The 17399-nt window shown below is 43.8% G+C and overlaps 1 long non-coding RNA gene across 2 annotated transcripts in view; it reads right to left on the bottom strand.

The window, feature by feature from the left end:
- Positions 1–212: 212 nt before the first annotated feature.
- The window catches only part of LOC138794768 (uncharacterized), a 77963-nt gene continuing 60776 nt past the window's right edge, over positions 213–17399 (bottom strand). For both annotated transcript variants that reach the window (XR_011363493.1, XR_011363495.1), the window contains one exon: positions 213–301. This is a non-coding gene — a long non-coding RNA (uncharacterized lncRNA). The remainder of the gene's footprint in view (positions 302–17399) is intronic.

Genomic DNA, 17399 nt, shown 5'->3' with positions numbered 1-17399 from the left:
CAAAATATTTTTCTTTCAAATTATATGAGATTATAATATTAATTGCATTATATTTTTAATTATGTGAGACAGTAAAATAGAGAGTAAAAGGGTTGCATGTATGTATATATGTTTTGTATTCGTCTTGTGTTTCTGTTACTTTTAAGCTTATTTTAGTTATAATTTTCATTTTTCTTTGTTGTATTTCTGTACAATATCTTGTATTGTTTATATCCAGCACTGTGGGTCTTCCATTGTTGAACTATTTTCCATGGTCTTCACCGGATGACTTTACTCTCTTTGCATGGTTGCCACACATTTCCTGTTAAAGGAGAACTTCAGCGACAATTTTTTTCTTTCAAATCAACTGGTATCAGAAAATTAGTTCTATTTAAAAATCTCCAGTATTTATAAGCTGTTTTATGTCCTGCAGGAAGCAGTGTATTCTTTCCAGTCTGACACAGTGCTCTCTGCTGTCACCTCTGTCTGTGACATAAACTGCCCAGAGCAGTAGCAAATCCCCATAGAAAACCCCTCTTGCTTTGGACAGTTCCTTACACACAGAGGTGGCAGCAGAGAGCACTGTGTCAGACTGCAAAGAATACACCACTTCCTGCAGGACATACAGCAGCTGATATGCACTGGAACTCTGGAGATTTGTAAGTAGAAGTAAAGTACAAATCTGTAAAACTTTTAAATACAAAAAAAAATCTAACAAAAAAAATCCAAATTTAACTCATATTTTTCCAGCAGCATATGAACACAAACCCATTTGGGAAGATTTATCTAGCGAACTTATGCTGCGTTTACACAGAGCGATTATCGTTCGAATTTTCGCAATAACGATCGCATTTGAGCGATAATCGTTCTGTGTAAACACAGCAAACGATCAAGCGACAAGCGAGAAATCATTTATTTTGATCTTTCAACATGTTCTCAAATCGTCGTTCATCGTTCGCTAAAAATTTGCAGATCGCTTTGTTTAAAAATTCTTTCAAAGGTTCACCCTATGTGAAGGATAGGCTTAAGCGATCTTAAAAACGATCGCAATAACAATTTTTCTCACAAAGTTTCTAACAATTTTTCTAATGATTTATTCGTCTAAACACTGATCTTTATAAAAACCAATATGTTGCTTCAAAATCGTTAAACGATTGGGCGAATTATCGCTTCGTGTAAGCGCAGCATGACAGTATGATTGCCCTTTCTTGCACACAGCAACCAATCACAGCTCAGCCTTCATTTTACCAGAGCTCATAACATTTGAAAGCTGAGCTCTGATTGGTTGCTATGGGCTACAAAGGACATTCTTACTGTAAGGCTATTTTGGAGAAAGTGGGTGTAAAGCGCTCTTGTATAATACCTGACATTTTATGGGTAAACAAGGAAAGGTAAAAAACCTGATCAACTGGTGGTGTTGCACTGAGAGTACAACACCTAGTAGGGCTTAATGATGCCGTTGCAGATCCTAACCTGTAAGCTTCAAGCCAAAGGACATGTTTTCTTGGACCTGGAAAACTTGGATCAATGGAAGGCACTGATCTCAGATATTATGTGTTAAAGATTTATTGCACAAGATGATGAGTTTTAAAACTGATTGATTTCATCTTCATGTAATTGCATGAATGATGATGCTGGGAACTCCGAATTCATTTCCATAGCACATTGTCCGTATTTACCCATCACTCTTAGTTTTATCAAAGTACTGTGTCTTTAGAGGATATTAGAATGCTATATTAAAGCGACTCTGTACCCACAATCTGAAATCCCCCCCCCAAACTGCTTGTACCTTCGGATAGCTGCTTTTAATCCAAGATCTGTCCTGGGGTCCGTTTGGCAGATGATGCAGTTATTGTCCTAAAAAAATAACTTTTAAACTGGCAGCCCCTTGCTTTACGGGAGTGGCCTAGATTGTGTATGCATTAGGCTGGCACACCCTCTTTGTCCCTCCTCCCCGCCCTCCTCATCATTAGGAATGCTTCAGGCAGATTGCCTACTATTCGTCAGCTGTGTCAGCCCGGCACATCGTTTGGATCGTTAAGACACCTGTGCAAATGTTCAGCATGGAGAAAATGTTCCAGTGGCATTCCTAATGATGAAGAGGATGGGGAGGAGGGACGGAGGGGTGGTGCAAAGTTAGGGCACGGGGCTGCAAGTTTAAAAGTTGTTTTTTAGGACAATAACTGCATCACCTGCCGAACGGACCCCAGGACAGATCTTGGATTAAAAGCAGCTATCTGAAGTTACAAGTGGTTGGGGGGGGTAAGATTGTGGTTACAGAGTCGCTTTAATTCAACATGGTATGGTTTAGGGCAGAACAAAGTATTAAAAAGAAAAAACAGAGGTATATGCAAAAATTTGCGCTGTCACTAAAATAGTCCAACTCTCCAAGCAGATGAATGAATTAAAAAAGGCACTTGTTTATTGATTGCATAGAATTAACATGTTTCGGGAGAGCGTATTCTCCCTTTCTCAGAACAAAAGTGCATTATGCAGGATCAATACCCTGTGTAAAGACCCTATTCCACGGGCTGACTGAGATGAGCAAACAAGCTAGTTTCCTGCTTGCTGCCGCCGCTATTCCTCGCGGCGACAGCGAGCGGGTGAGTGTGGGACGGGCCGTGGGGGGCTGCCCAGGTGATCGCTTGATTGTCCGGGTAGCCCATAGCATACAGCAGCGGTCTGCTGCCGCCACTCCTATTCCACGGAGCGACGGCAGCAGATCGTTGCTGTATGAGTCGTTTGTTTTTCAACATGTTTGAAAGACAAACGACGCAATGATTGCCTTCTATTCCACAGGACGATTATCGGCCGTAATGGACAATAATCGTTCCATGGAATAGGGCCTTAAGGTGATATGCCATTAGCCCAAGTGACTAGAAGGTGAGCACAAGACTGATCTTTGATCCACAACCTATGTCTTTGGTATCACACGAGGCGCCTGTGCCTTTAATTTGCTTTTATGGTTTAGGGCAAGCATGTACTTTCAGTCCACGTTCACACAGTACATGAAAAACGGCCATTGTTCGGCACTCAAAAATAAAGTCCGTTGTAGTGAATGGCGAACAGCGGCCATTGTTGTACTGAAAACTGCATTGATTTCAATGCACTACGGCCGGAAATAATTGTCATGTAATTTTTTTCCGTGGCTGTAGCAAACAATGACCGTTGTTCAATACATTGTGTGACCAAAGGCCGCTGTTTGCATTGATTTCAATGCAACACATTTTTTTATGACAAGGACGCTCATTGTTTTAATTGCTAACAACGCCTGTTCTTGTCATAAAAATATGTGTGAACATAGCCTCAATCTGCATTTGAAATAACCATAAGAGAACCAAGAAAGTGATAGACAGTATTTCATGATGGGCGTCCCTTGTTATGTAATTAACATTTAGCAATGTGTGTAGGTCATGCTTCAGTGACAGACCATAATTCATGTTGTACATGAACAGGTGAAAGTGACACTATATATAGAAGTGGCTATCAGGAATGTCCAACCCTCAGTTAACTACTCAGTTACGACAGTGCGCTGTATCATGATCAGTCCTCTGAAGGGTGTAGACAGGATATGCAAACATAGCTCACAAATTATGTGACCAATTTTATGTCGTCACATGAAGAAAGAGAGTTCTCTCCAACTATACATTAAATATTATGCTGCATTGTCAAAGTTTCAGGTGATGTTTGCAAAGTGGTCATACTGGATAATAAAAAAGGTTTGTACTATATAACATTTATATTAAAAGTCAATCCTAATTATGTATTATGTACCAGCAGGTTCTTCATTTTAAACACATCTATCTGGATATTTAACAGTTTTTTACAGTATTATGGCTAAATCTTGGAACTGAGAAATTCTTAATAAGCCCTTAATTGAATTTCTTTCTAAACTTCAGAAAGCTGAGTTTTCTTTAGTACTCTATACTGCCACCAGTCAGTGTCAGTGTCACAGACTCTCCAGAGTGGTAGAAAATCCCTACAGAAAACCTTTCCTGCAGTTCCTGACAGGGGCAGAGGTGGAAGCAGAGAGCACAGTTTTAGACTGGAAAGTACAAGTCAGATTTCCGTGCTTGCCAGGGTGAGACCTGATGCTGTCAGTAAACTTTCACATGTAAATTTTTTTTTTTGGCAGAGATCAATAGTCCATGCAATTTTAAGAAACTTTGTAATTGGGTTTGTTAGCCGAAAAATTAATTTTTATTGTGAAAAAAGCAGTTTGAAGCTCTCCCCCCTGTCTTCATTGTTCTCCTATGGAGAGAGGGAAAAGAGACACCAAAACAGGACAACAAAGAGTTAATTAAAAGCTACATTACCCTCTGTCCTCTCTCCTCTGATGTCACCACTGACCTCTGAATAGCACCCTAAATAGCTCCCCTGCTGAGTAATCCTTTGTTCTCTGTGTACATTTCTCCTCCGTCTCTTTTCCCCCCTCGCCTCTTCATAGAACCGACAGGACTTGTCTGATTGAGATCTCTTGATTCTGAGCAGTGGATGACAGAAAAGAGAGGAGTAGGGGGGGGGGGGCGTATCTGGGAAAAGTCTTTTTAAATGCAGATAATAGCATATTTGCCTAATAAACCCAATTACAAAGTGTCTTAAAATCGCCTGTACTATTGATTTCTGCAAACAAAAACAAAAAAAATTCACGACAGTGACACTTTAAGATACCAGTGAAAAACATACATAGCTTAGGAATGAGATCGAAAGCAGGGACTGCCTTCAGAATGCCACACAGTTTTTCCTGATCATGGTCAGACAGGGACCCCACCCCACTCAATGAGGGGAATGCTGAGCAGCACTAGCAACCAAACAGACAGGCTTGAGAACTGGAGACGCTAAAGAGTAAGAGGAGCTGCTGTGTATGGCTCACAGAAGCCGAATCTGCAGTCTCAGGAGCTAGAGATGCCTGGGGAGAGGAAGAGCTAGTAGGATGCCAATGCAGCGAGGAAGCGCCTCTGGGCTTTGAAGGGAGGAAGCTAACTGGCGGAGCTTGTTTTTTGGGTACATTTGGCCAGAGATTGAGATGGGGTGGGGGGGTTCCCTAATAGAAGGCTACCACAGGGCCTGAGGAAGATATGGAGCTCTCAAGAGATGTGTCTGCTCAGGTCCATTGCTTAGCTATGCCCCTTATCAAGCAGTTCTGCACAGTCGCTGGTTCATCTGTGAAGACCTTCACTTTTATCATTGTTGGCAGCATTTTTACACAAGTCAATTATCAGGATTTAACATTCATTCGCTCGACATATAAAAGTCTGTTTAATCAGGTACTCTTACTTTATCTACAAATAAGTTATTGCTCTAACTCATGAATGCCGCTTAAAAGCTAATGTAATACTGGCATGTTGAGACACGCACATACATAAGCACATAATAATTTATAGCTCCTTAAGACTGAATAAAGTTCACAATCACATAAATGTTTTCCAACAGCTTGTTTATATTACTGTTACTGTTACTCGGTGCAGCATTAAATTCCAATAAAGTAACCTTTTTAAAATATAAGAAGAAAGTTTTGTAAAACAAAAAGAACAAACCTATAAAATTTTGAACTCAAACAGATCATGCTTAACCCCTTCGGGACCAGGATAATTTTCATTTTTTCCTCCTTGTGCTTAAAAGGCCATAGCACTTGCATTTTTACACCTACAGACCCACATGAGCCCTTATTTTTTGTGTCACTAATTGTACTTTCCATTGACAGGCTGAACTTTTGCATAAAATATGCAGCGAAACCAGAAAAAAATTATATGCGCAGTGAAATTGAAAAAAAAAAACACAATTCTTTTTCTTTGGGGGGATTGTGTTTTTACGCCGTGTGTCCTATGGAAAAACTGACATGTTTTATGTGTTCCTCAAGTCGTTACAATTAAAACGATATGTAACATGTATAACTTTTCTGATGGCCTGTAAAAAATTCAAACCATTGTTAACAAATATACGTTGCTTAAAATCGCTCCATTCCCAGGCTTATAGCGCTTTTATCCTTTGGTCTATGGAGCTGTGTGAGGTGTCATTTTTTGCGCCATGATGTGTTCTTTCTATCGGTACCTTGATTGCGCATATGGGACGTTTTGATCACTTTTTATTACATTTTTTCTGGATTTGATGTGACCAAAAATGTACAATTTTGCATTTTGGGATATTTTTGCGCTTACGCCGTTTACCGTGCGAGACCAGGAATGTGATTAATAGTTTGGGCGATTACGCATGCGGCGATAGCAAACATGTTTATTTATTTACTTTTATTTATAACCTGGGAAAAGGGGGGTGATTCAGACTTTTATTAGGGGAGGGGGCTTTTTATTGACAACAACACTTTTTTTTTTTTTAAACATATACTAGAAGCCCCCCTAGGGGACTTCTAGTATATAAACTTTGATCTCTCATTGAGATCTTTGCTGTATAGTTATACAGCAAAGATCAATGAGATAGGCACTCGTCTGCTTTCGGCTGCTGCAGCTGAAAACAAACAAGTGCCGAGCCGGGGACGGCGCCATCTTGGAGCGGTCCCCGGCCGGCTTCAGTAACTTCTTCTAGCCTGCTGACATCTCCCTATTGTACACAAGGTAATTTTCTTACCTTCATCCTCAGCGCAATTTCCATGCAGTTTGTATCTCCAGGCTAGTAATGCTGTTTGGTGCACTGGGGACAGGCCTTATACTGAGTCTCAAATTTTTCCGGTTTTCATTGTATTTGGACTATGAATCTAGCAATCATTCATCTGGCTACAGGCTGATCTTTACAAGTGCCTAGGTGAGAAAGGAACTCAAGGTTGGGAAGGCTGCAGGGTCAGATGGCATCAGTGCCACACTACTTAAGACTTAAGGGGGCCAGCTGTGTGGTATTATTACATATATGTTCAATATAAACCTTAAGTTGGAATTTTACCATCTTGTGTGGTACCAGTTCCAAAGACACCACATCCAAGGGACCTGAACGGCTATAGACCTGTAGCACTGACATCCCACTTGATAAAGGTCTTGGAGAGATTGGTTCTCACACATCTCCGCCCTCTAGTGAGCTTAGCTATGCACCCTCTCCAGTTTGCTTGTCGGCCGGACATTGGGGTGGATGATGCCATCATCCACCTTCTACCCAGAGCTCTTTCTCACCTGGAGAAACCAGGGAACACTGTGAGAATAATCTTCTTCGATTTTTCCAGTGCTTTCAAAACCATACAGCCGGAGCTATTGAGAAACAAGCTGGCCCTTGGTAAAGTGGACCTCCATCTCTCCAACTGGATCCTAGATTACCTTACAAATAAACCTCAGTATGTGAGAGCCCAGGACTGTGTGTCAGACACTGTTATCTGTAATACGGGGAACCTCAGGGTACAGTTTTTGCTCCTTTCCTGTTCACACTGTACACTGCAGACTTTAGATGCAACTCATCCACCTGCTACTTACAGAAGTATTCTGATGACTCTGCAATAGTAGGCCACATGAAAATGACAGGGAATACAGAGAAGTGAACAGGGATTTTGTGGATTGGTGTCAGTGGAACCTTAGGATTAGGGTAGACCAAGGAGATGGTGGTGGATTCCCGCAAGCGCAGATTTCCTCCAAAACGAGTGGACATCCAGGGGACTGGGATGATCATATGGACACACTATTCAGAAAGGCCATGGCAGGCTCTACCTGCTTCAGAGGTTGAGAGCCTCTGGAGTCCAGGGGACACTTCTTATGGCCTTTTTCAACTTTGTAGGGGCATCAGCCATTTTCTTCGGAATGGCCTGCTGGGGGAGTAACATATTAAACAGGAATAGGAACAAACTCGACAAGCTGATTAGAAGGGCCAGCTCTGTACTGGGGAGCCCCCTCAACATAGTGCAGGTGGTGGGTGAGAGAGGACTATTGTCCATGGTGAGCTCCATGCTGAAGAATAACTCCCATCCCAAGCATAGGACAGTGTTAGCACTGAATAGTACTGTAAGTGACCGCCTGCTTCACCCAAAGAGAAGGAGTGATATCAGAAGTCTCTCCTCCCTGCTACGGTTAGGCTGTACAATCAACACCAACCTAAGGGTACTATTACACGGAACAATAATCAGCCGATTACCGTTCTGTGTCATAAACACAACGATCAGCCGATGACCGACCCAGCAAACGAGCGCCGATCTAGCAGATCGGCGTCTGTTTACATTTATTATCGGGACCTGCTCAGCCCGTCTAATAGTACCCTAAGCGGAGATAATTCCATACAGAGAACTGAATATTTTAAGCTTGTGATATAATTTCTATCTTTGTATCTTTTTACTTTTTTTCTCTGTACCTATTGTCACTGTTATGCCTTTACCTTGGAGCCTTTTGTATTATTTATACTGCTGTAACACACTGAATTCCCCCATTGTGGGAATATTAAAGGATTATCTTATCTTATTTTTTGAGCCTTTTTGTCTATCTTTTCCTAATTAGTCTGCTGCCAATTTAACACCTCCTTGAGAGAAGCTCTGTTTTAGAACATATGGCACTGAAAGCGCGACTGAATAAATGAGAGGTACTGTATGTCTCCTTGACCTAACAGCTATCTAAGGCTACATTCACACGTCAGTGGATGAAAATCTGGATCCTCTATTTTTCATTCGCAATCTGCAAAATATTGTGTTCCGTATTTTAATCCGTTTTTTTTCTGTGGATCGGCAAAAAAAGGTGTAGTGAAGAAAAAAGAGGGGATTACAAAAATGATGTAATTTGCTGCCCCAACCCCCAAAAAAGGTCACATGGTCGTCTGGGGGCCATTTTACAGTCATTTCTATCAGGCAGGATATTTCTGGCAGGAGGAGCTTGGTGATGCCACAAAAAATGGATCCGTGATACGGATGGTTTTGTGGCATGCACCTTACTCTCTGCAAATTTTGTGTTCTCCATAGCCTTCTATTGGGGTGTCCGTTACGTAATTACAGACCGTATTACAACATGTCCGGGTTTTTTTGTCACGGATTGCAGATCCGCAAAAAAACTGGATGTATGAATTACACCATTGAAAATAATGTGTTGTAACGGATTTCGTATTTCCTGGTCCGGGAAAACGGATGAAACATACTGATGTATGAATTAGGCCTTAGGCCACATTCACACACCCGTAGTGCAGTCCGTGGCTGTGGACCACACTACCATATGTATATCCGTAGTGCTCCGTGCTTCACGGAACACTACATTCACACATCATTACTAGAGATGAGCGAACCGGGTTCAAGTTCAAGTTGATCCGAACCCAAACGTTCGGTATTTGATTAGCTGGGGCTGCTGAACTTGGATAAAGCTCTAAGGTTGTCTGGAAAACATGGATACAGCCAATGACTATATCCATGTTTTCCACATAGCCTTAGGGCTTTATCCAAGTTCAGCAGCCACCGCTAATCAAATGCCGAAAGTTCGGGTTCGGATCGACTCGAGGTTCGCTCATCTCTAATCATTACCCCAGTGATCCGTGCGGCAAAAAAAGGTCCGCATTACAACATGTCTGTTTTTTTGCGGCCCGGATCGTGACCCCGTATACACATACGGACGTGTGAACGGGGCCATAGGATAACATTGGTTTCATGTTCTGCCCGCAATTGCGTGCCCACAATTGCGGACAGAACAACGGATGTGTGAATTAGCCCTAACAGTGTGCAGTTTGCAATGTGAGTTGCTTCTGACATATTGATTTACATTTTATGGCTGTTATAATTATGGCAATAAAATGTGAACTGACAGATGTTTTCCCATTGAATTCAGTCCAATGCAATAGTAAAATCAGCCTTTTTGGGGATATTTTAAGAGTGTGTAAAGTAGATGTTTTAAGCCTCAGTTTTTTTTAGGATTATTTACTATGTTTTGCTTTCATCTGCAGAAAGTTTAGTCATCAATGTTTTATACTTGATGTAAAATTCTGTTTTCCTCCTAAACAGCTCTAAAGTTCAGATTCAGTAATTTCAGAACAATGTATCCTAGGCATTTGTAAAGTTTCAGAGTTTAAATAGCTTATGAGCTAACAGAACAATGGAGTCATTGTTTTGAGGTTTCTGGTTATCTAACTGAATAACTGTGTGGTAATATGTAATGAGTTGTTTTTGAAAATCGGTCATGCCATTCTAAGAGGGTGCACTGTCTGTGGTGAACTTTATAATTTGGTTGATGTGTATAAGTGAATGCTGTTAAGGTACAATTAGTACTTTTCTTGAGGTTCTTACTGCACTGTGGGATTTGTACTCTAGGGGGCTGCGGATCGCTATTTTGGCCGTGCTGCTGCTCCTGTTTTAGGTGGTGGTGTCAGAAACTGTGTTCCTGTTTGTTATTTTCACTGTATTATCACTTTAGGTGGTGTTGGCCAATTGTCATTGCAGCCCTGTGTTTACATCAAAGTCGGTGTTGTTGCGCTGTGGCATCCACTTCAGATAAGCCCATATATGCCTATAACTGCAGCTCTCTGGTCCAGAGAGCATCCGCATAGAATTGTTTGTCTGTACAATTCATAAAAAGACCGTTGCCTGTTCAATATAAATTTTGATTTAACTATTTTTCTTAGAACTACGTGAGGAAGATTCTAGGGTGTTATAATAAAAAACATGTTAAAGCAGATCTCAATTTATTATGGTTAACTAGTTTAAGAGAAAGTCCAACCAAAATGAAAAATAGCAGGCATGCAGGGGTGTGTGAGAAAATAATAAGTGAACATCCTTATACCTCAGTTGCACCGCAGCTGGGTCCCGTTTAAAGCAGCCGGCTATCATCTTCTGCTAGAAACCGGGTATGTCACATACCTGGCTCTTTCAGCTGCAATGTCATAGCCAGACCTAGCAATTGCCCGCTAAGCCGGTAAGTGACTGGGGCAGTGCCCCGCCCCAGCCACTGATTGGCTGAGTGGGCAATCACTCAGCCGGGTACATTATGTTGCAGCTAGGAGAGCTGCAGGATACAGGCTGCTGTGAATGGGACCTACAGAGGCACGAGGAGGGGTGAGTTCACTCTAGGAGTGCTGTAGTCCGGGACTAGGTGCTCTTTCTCTGTGGTAGAAATGCAGAATGCAACGTTAGGACATAATTCAGACTGAAACTAAGCTGTTACAAGGAATGGATTGAGATCGAAATTGCGAAAAGATTAGAAGGAAGTGGCGGTTAGGCAGGGAGCACACGCGTGGTTGAGTGAGGAGGTGGAGACTATATATACCCTCAGGATTACATGACAGACGACTCCAGAGCCTGTGGGCTGTGCTTATAAATACAGGTGGTCAGGCGCATGCCTGCCACTAGAGGGAGCCCAATCTTCCAGGAGGGCAGCCAAGAACAAGAGAAGCTTCCAAAAGCTGAGAGAAGGGAGATGATCACAGCACAGTGCGACCCAGAGCAGGTAAGGGGAAACGGACACAGCTGCGTGCCGTTACAGTACCCCCTCCCTTAAGGCCCCTCCTCTTCTTGGACCGCAGTTGGTGGAAACGCTAGATCAATTTTGTTCTCTTCAGATTCCCAGGACCTCTTCTGGTCCACAGCCTTTCCAACCCATCACATAGTAAACTTAGACTCTTGAACGTTTCATATCCAAGATCTCTTTAACCTTGTAGACATCTTTAGTGCCAGACACTGGGGTAGGAGAAATGATTTTAAAAGAGTATTAGTTAAGGATAAGTGGCTTGAGGAGAGTTGAGGAATAAAACTGTTAAGAACTCACCTGCCAGCGCTCCTGCGGCGTCATCTGCTCTCCCGGCTCCGTCGGTCGGCGCTAGGACTCAGCGCCGACGCGGCCACGCCAGCCGGGTGACGTCACGGAGACCCGACGGCGTCCTTGGTTACCAGGGACGCCGCGGCTCCGAGTCACTCGCGGCGGCCGTCCAGACGCTTCAGCTGAACGGCATCATGCTCGGGCTGAGGGGCGGATCGCTTCCCCACTCAGTCCATAGCATGACAGCTGATGTGTGTTTGGGATCAGGGGGTCGGGCCAATGATGTGCTGATCCGGCCCCCTGACCCAGTATAAGTATTATTCACTGACCAGCTCACTTCGCTGGCTATTAGTTGTCTCTGATCCCAGCTCCCCAGTTCCCTGCATTCTGCCCTATCCTGTCTCTATTGTCTTGCCTGGATTCTGACCTTTTGCCTGTCCCCTGACTCTCCGTTTGGTTCTGATTTTGTACTGCGTTGCTCGTTTGGTTTCTGACTTGGCTAGTTGACTTCCCGCATTGTGTTTTTCTGTCTGTCTGCGTTTTATGTTGTGCACGTATACAGCATAGGGATTGTCTTCGTGGTTGTCCGCGACCGCCTAGGGTCGTCCGAGGCAAGTAGGCAGGTGACAGTGGGTGGGGTCAGATTCAGGGCCCACTGTCTGGTGTCTTGTCTTACCTGCTATTCTTGACAGAATAGCCAGCCCTAAATTTTTTATACGTCTTCCGAGGATCACCATGGATCCCATTAAGACATTGGTGGAGCAGATGCAAAACCTGAACACGTTGGTACAGGGTCTTGCGGAACGTGTTCAGGAACAGGAGGCTGCTCCACGCCAGGTGACTATGACGACCCCCTCCCCTCCCGAACCACCAGTACAGCTCCCGGAGAAATTTAAGGGAGATAGAAAGGATTTTCGGGCTTTCAAGGAGGGGTGTAAATTATTCTTTCGGTTGCGTCCACGCTCTTCTGGGGACGAAAGTCAAAAGGTGGGAATTATAATGTCCCTTCTGCAAGGTCCCCCACAAGAATGGGCATTTTCCCTACCTCCCAACGCTATTGAGTTAAGTTCTGTGGACTATTTTTTTTCAGCTCTTGGCCTGTTGTATGACGATCCTGATAGGACCGCAGTGGCTGAGCGCCAATTGACCGCGTTACAACAGGGAAAGAGACCAGTAGAGGACTATTGCGCTGAATTTCGCCAGTGGTGTATTCCATCCGGTTGGAATGACTCTGCACTACGGTATCAGTTCCGTGTAGGTCTTTCCGATCAATTAAAAGATTTATTAGTGGCTTACCCGCCTCCTGAGTCTTTAGAAGAGATTATGACCTTAGCGATAAGGGTTGATAGACGCATGCGGGAGAGACGGAGAGAAAGAGCAACCACTGGTCCTTATAAGTCCTCACCCTCTGTTTTCTCTCCTCCTAAACCTTCTTCTTCTCTGTCATTATCACAAGAAGAACCTATGCAGATTGGAGCCACTGATGCTAAGACAAGACGCGCCTATCGATTGCAACATAATTTGTGTCTATACTGTGGCAAATCGGGACATCGTATTCGGGAGTGTACCTCCAGAATTGGATCACCGCCGGAAAACTCCAGCGCCTGAGTGACTATCGAGGGGGTCACTCAGGCGCACAGGTACCGCTCGACAAAAAGAATAAATTGATGGTGCCTATTGCACTTTCTTTAGGGGAAAAAAGTATTTCGGGATCAGCCCATATTGATTCTGGGGCATCCGCTAATTTTATTAATTCTGGTTTCTGGTCCAGTCTGGGGGTATGTCCACTTCAGCTTAAGTGCCCGCTGAGTATCACTGGGGCGGATTTTACGCCACTGGCGCAAGGTAAGGTGAGGTATATTACTCCTCACCTCAAGGTAAACATAGGTTCTATTCATTCTGAGTTTCTTGATTTTTTGATTATGGATAATTTGTCATCCGACATTATTTTGGGGTTGCCCTGGTTGGCCCAGCATAACCCAGTGTTTGATTGGCCAAACAGGGAACTCATTCAATGGGGACCGGGATGTGCTTCTCATTGTATTTCTTTGCATCTTACTGAATGTTCCTCCTTGGAAGAGGAGGTCCCCGAATTCTTATGGGATTTTGTTGATGTATTTGACGAAAAATCAGTGGACGAGTTACCTCCCCATCGTCCATACGATTGTGCCATTGATTTAATTCCGGAGTCTAAATATCCTAAAGGTCGGATATTTAATTTGTCTAGGCCGGAGAGGGAGGCTATGCGTGAATATATCAAAGATAGTTTACGCAAAGGTCACATTCGTCCTTCCTGCTCTCCACTAGGGGCAGGGTTTTTCTTTGTTGGTAAAAAAGATGGTGGTCTACGTCCGTGCATAGACTATCGAGAATTAAATAAAATCACTATAAAGAACCAACATCCTCTTCCGTTAATTCCTGATTTATTTAATCAGATTGTAGGGGCTCAATGGTTCTCTAAGATTGATCTGCGTGGAGCCTATAATCTGATCAGGATAAAGGAAGGGGATGAGTGGAAGACTGCCTTTAATACCCCTGAGGGACACTTCGAATATCTTGTGATGCCCTTTGGGCTATGCAACGCGCCTGCAGTATTCCAACATTTTGTCAATGATATTTTTCGTGAATATCTGGGTCGGTTCTTGGTGGTATACTTGGATGATATATTAATTTTCTCCCCTGATTGGTCCTCACACGTATACCATGTTCGTAAGGTTATGGAACTCTTGCGGTTGAATCGATTGTTTGCTAAGTTGTCGAAGTGCCAGTTCGGTGTTCAGGAGGTTTCATTTTTGGGATACAAAGTCACCTCCAAGTCTTTTGAGATGGATCCTCTTAAAATAACGGCCATTGAAAAATGGGAGCGCCCCAACAGTCTTAAAGCGTTACAAAGATTTTTGGGGTTCGCTAATTATTATAGAAAGTTCATTAAAGGTTTTTCCGTAATTGCCAAGCCCCTCACTGACATGACCAGACAAGGAGCTGATTTGGTAAACTGGACTCCGGAAGCTGTTCTGGCATTCGACAAACTTAAAAGGTGTTTTTCTGTTGCTCCGGTGTTGACTCAACCAGATTTCGAACGACCGTTCATTGTTGAGGTGGATGCCTCAGAGGTCGGAGTGGGAGCTGTTCTCTCACAGGGATCAGAGACGCTCACTAATCTCAAACCCATAGCCTATTTTTCTCGGAAGTTCTCTAGAGCTGAATGTAACTATGATATAGGCAATAGAGAACTTCTCGCCATTAAATGGGCTTTTGACGAATGGAGGCATTTTTTAGAAGGAGCTAGACACAAGATTAAGGTTTTGACTGATCACAAGAATCTTGTTTATCTAGATAAAGCTAAACGTCTTACTCCCCGGCAAGCCAGATGGGCTCTCTTTTTCACACGATTTGATTTTGAGATAACCTTCAGGCCTGGCTCCAAGAATGTAAAAGCAGACGCTTTATCACGTAGTTTTGACATCAGTAGCACTCCCACAAAGAATACTGAAACCATCTTATCCCCCGGGGTGGTGGTAGCCATATTGCAGCCCGATCTGGCTGCCCAAGTAGTAAATTCACAAACTATGGCTCCTAGGGACACCCCAGAAAACAAACTCTTCGTTCCCCCCAATCTTCGTCTTAAAGTCCTGGAAGAGATTCATTGCTCTGTGTTAGCGGGTCATCCAGGCATTGCTGGAACAAAGTATCTTTTAGCTCGTAATTATTGGTGGCCATCTTGGGCCAGAGATACTAAATTATTTGTGGAAGCATGTGAGACTTGTGCTAGGTCGAAGGTGTCTCGTAGATTGCCAGAGGGACTCCTTCGACCTTTGCCAGTGCCTACTCGACCCTGGACCCATATCTCTATGGACTTCATTACTGACCTACCACTCTCCAAGGGTAAGACAGTGATTTGGGTGGTCACCGATAGATTTTCTAAAATGTGTCACCTTACTCCTCTTAGTAAACTCCCTACTGCACGTAGCTTGGCTTGCCTGTTTATTAATCATATTCTGCGCCTGCATGGGGTTCCCGAAAATATTGTTTCTGATAGGGGGGTACAGTTTGTATCTAAATTCTGGAGAGAATTCTGTAGTCGTCTAGGTATATCTTTGTCTTTTTCATCTGCTTTTCATCCTCAGTCTAACGGACAAACTGAGCGAGTAAACCAGTCATTGGAACAATTTTTGAGATGTTTTGTTGCAGGTTCTCAAGACAAATGGAAGGAATATTTACCTTTAGCTGAGTTTGCCCTTAATAATCGAGAGAATCAATCTCTCAAGATGTCACCTTTTTTTTGCAACTTCGGATTTAATCCTAGGTACTCTTCCATTCATGCCGCTGAGTCAATTAACCCATCCGCCGAAAGGATTTACAAAAGACTGTGCACAGTCTGGGCCCAGGCTCTGCAGAACCTGGTTAAAGCCCAAGAAAGTTCGAAAAAACAATCAGACAAAAGACGCATATCTGGCCCAGAATACAAGGTGGGGGATAAGGTATGGCTCTCTACCAGAAATCTAAAATTAAGAACCCCATCTAGTAAACTGTCGCCAAAATTCATCGGTCCCTATGTAATTCTTAAGATCATTAATCCTGTCTCTTTTAAGTTACAATTGCCTAAGAGTATGAAGATCCATGATGTGTTCCATAAATCACTGTTAAAAAGATATGTTGATCCGGTGTTGCCATCTGTTCTCCCTGCTCCCTTGGTCATCCAGGGGGGAGCTGGAGTACGAGGTGGAGAGAATTCTGGATTCCCGTTGGGTCCAGAGGTCCTTGCAGTACCTGGTTCATTGGAGAGGATTTGGTCCTGAAGAACGCACTTGGGTCGCAAGTAGGGACATGCATGCGCCTCGCCTTGTTCAGCAATATCATTCATGTAACCCTTTCAAGCCGGGTCCTTTTGGTAAGGGTCCTGAGGCCCCTCATAAAGGGAGGGGTAATGTTAAGAACTCACCTGCCAGCGCTCCTGCGGCGTCATCTGCTCTCCCGGCTCCGTCGGTCGGCGCTAGGACTCAGCGCCGACGCGGCCACGCCAGCCGGGTGACGTCACGGAGACCCGACGGCGTCCTTGGTTACCAGGGACGCCGCGGCTCCGAGTCACTCGCGGCGGCCGTCCAGACGCTTCAGCTGAACGGCATCATGCTCGGGCTGAGGGGCGGATCGCTTCCCCACTCAGTCCATAGCATGACAGCTGATGTGTGTTTGGGATCAGGGGGTCGGGCCAATGATGTGCTGATCCGGCCCCCTGACCCAGTATAAGTATTATTCACTGACCAGCTCACTTCGCTGGCTATTAGTTGTCTCTGATCCCAGCTCCCCAGTTCCCTGCATTCTGCCCTATCCTGTCTCTATTGTGTTGCCTGGATTCTGACCTTTTGCCTGTCCCCTGACTCTCCGTTTGGTTCTGATTTTGTACTGCGTTGCTCGTTTGGTTTCTGACTTGGCTAGTTGACTTCCCGCATTGTGTTTTTCTGTCTGTCTGCGTTTTATGTTGTGCACGTATACAGCATAGGGATTGTCTTCGTGGTTGTCCGCGACCGCCTAGGGTCGTCCGAGGCAAGTAGGCAGGTGACAGTGGGTGGGGTCAGATTCAGGGCCCACTGTCTGGTGTCTTGTCTTACCTGCTATTCTTGACAAAAACCAGTTGAGAGTGAAATGAGTTGGGAATATGCAGAGATGGCGCAAATGGCGCGCGTAAGAAACTGGATTGATTTGTCTTAGTATAGTGAAGGATCCTCAGTAACGAGATTCCAACTTCAAACTAAGGACCCATAAGCAGATATTCTTAGA

Source organism: Dendropsophus ebraccatus, chromosome 6, assembly GCF_027789765.1.
Source record: "Dendropsophus ebraccatus isolate aDenEbr1 chromosome 6, aDenEbr1.pat, whole genome shotgun sequence".
Taxonomy (NCBI): domain Eukaryota; kingdom Metazoa; phylum Chordata; class Amphibia; order Anura; family Hylidae; genus Dendropsophus; species Dendropsophus ebraccatus.
Note: the sequence above shows the minus strand (reverse complement) of the source record. Positions and strands in the feature narration are given on the sequence as shown.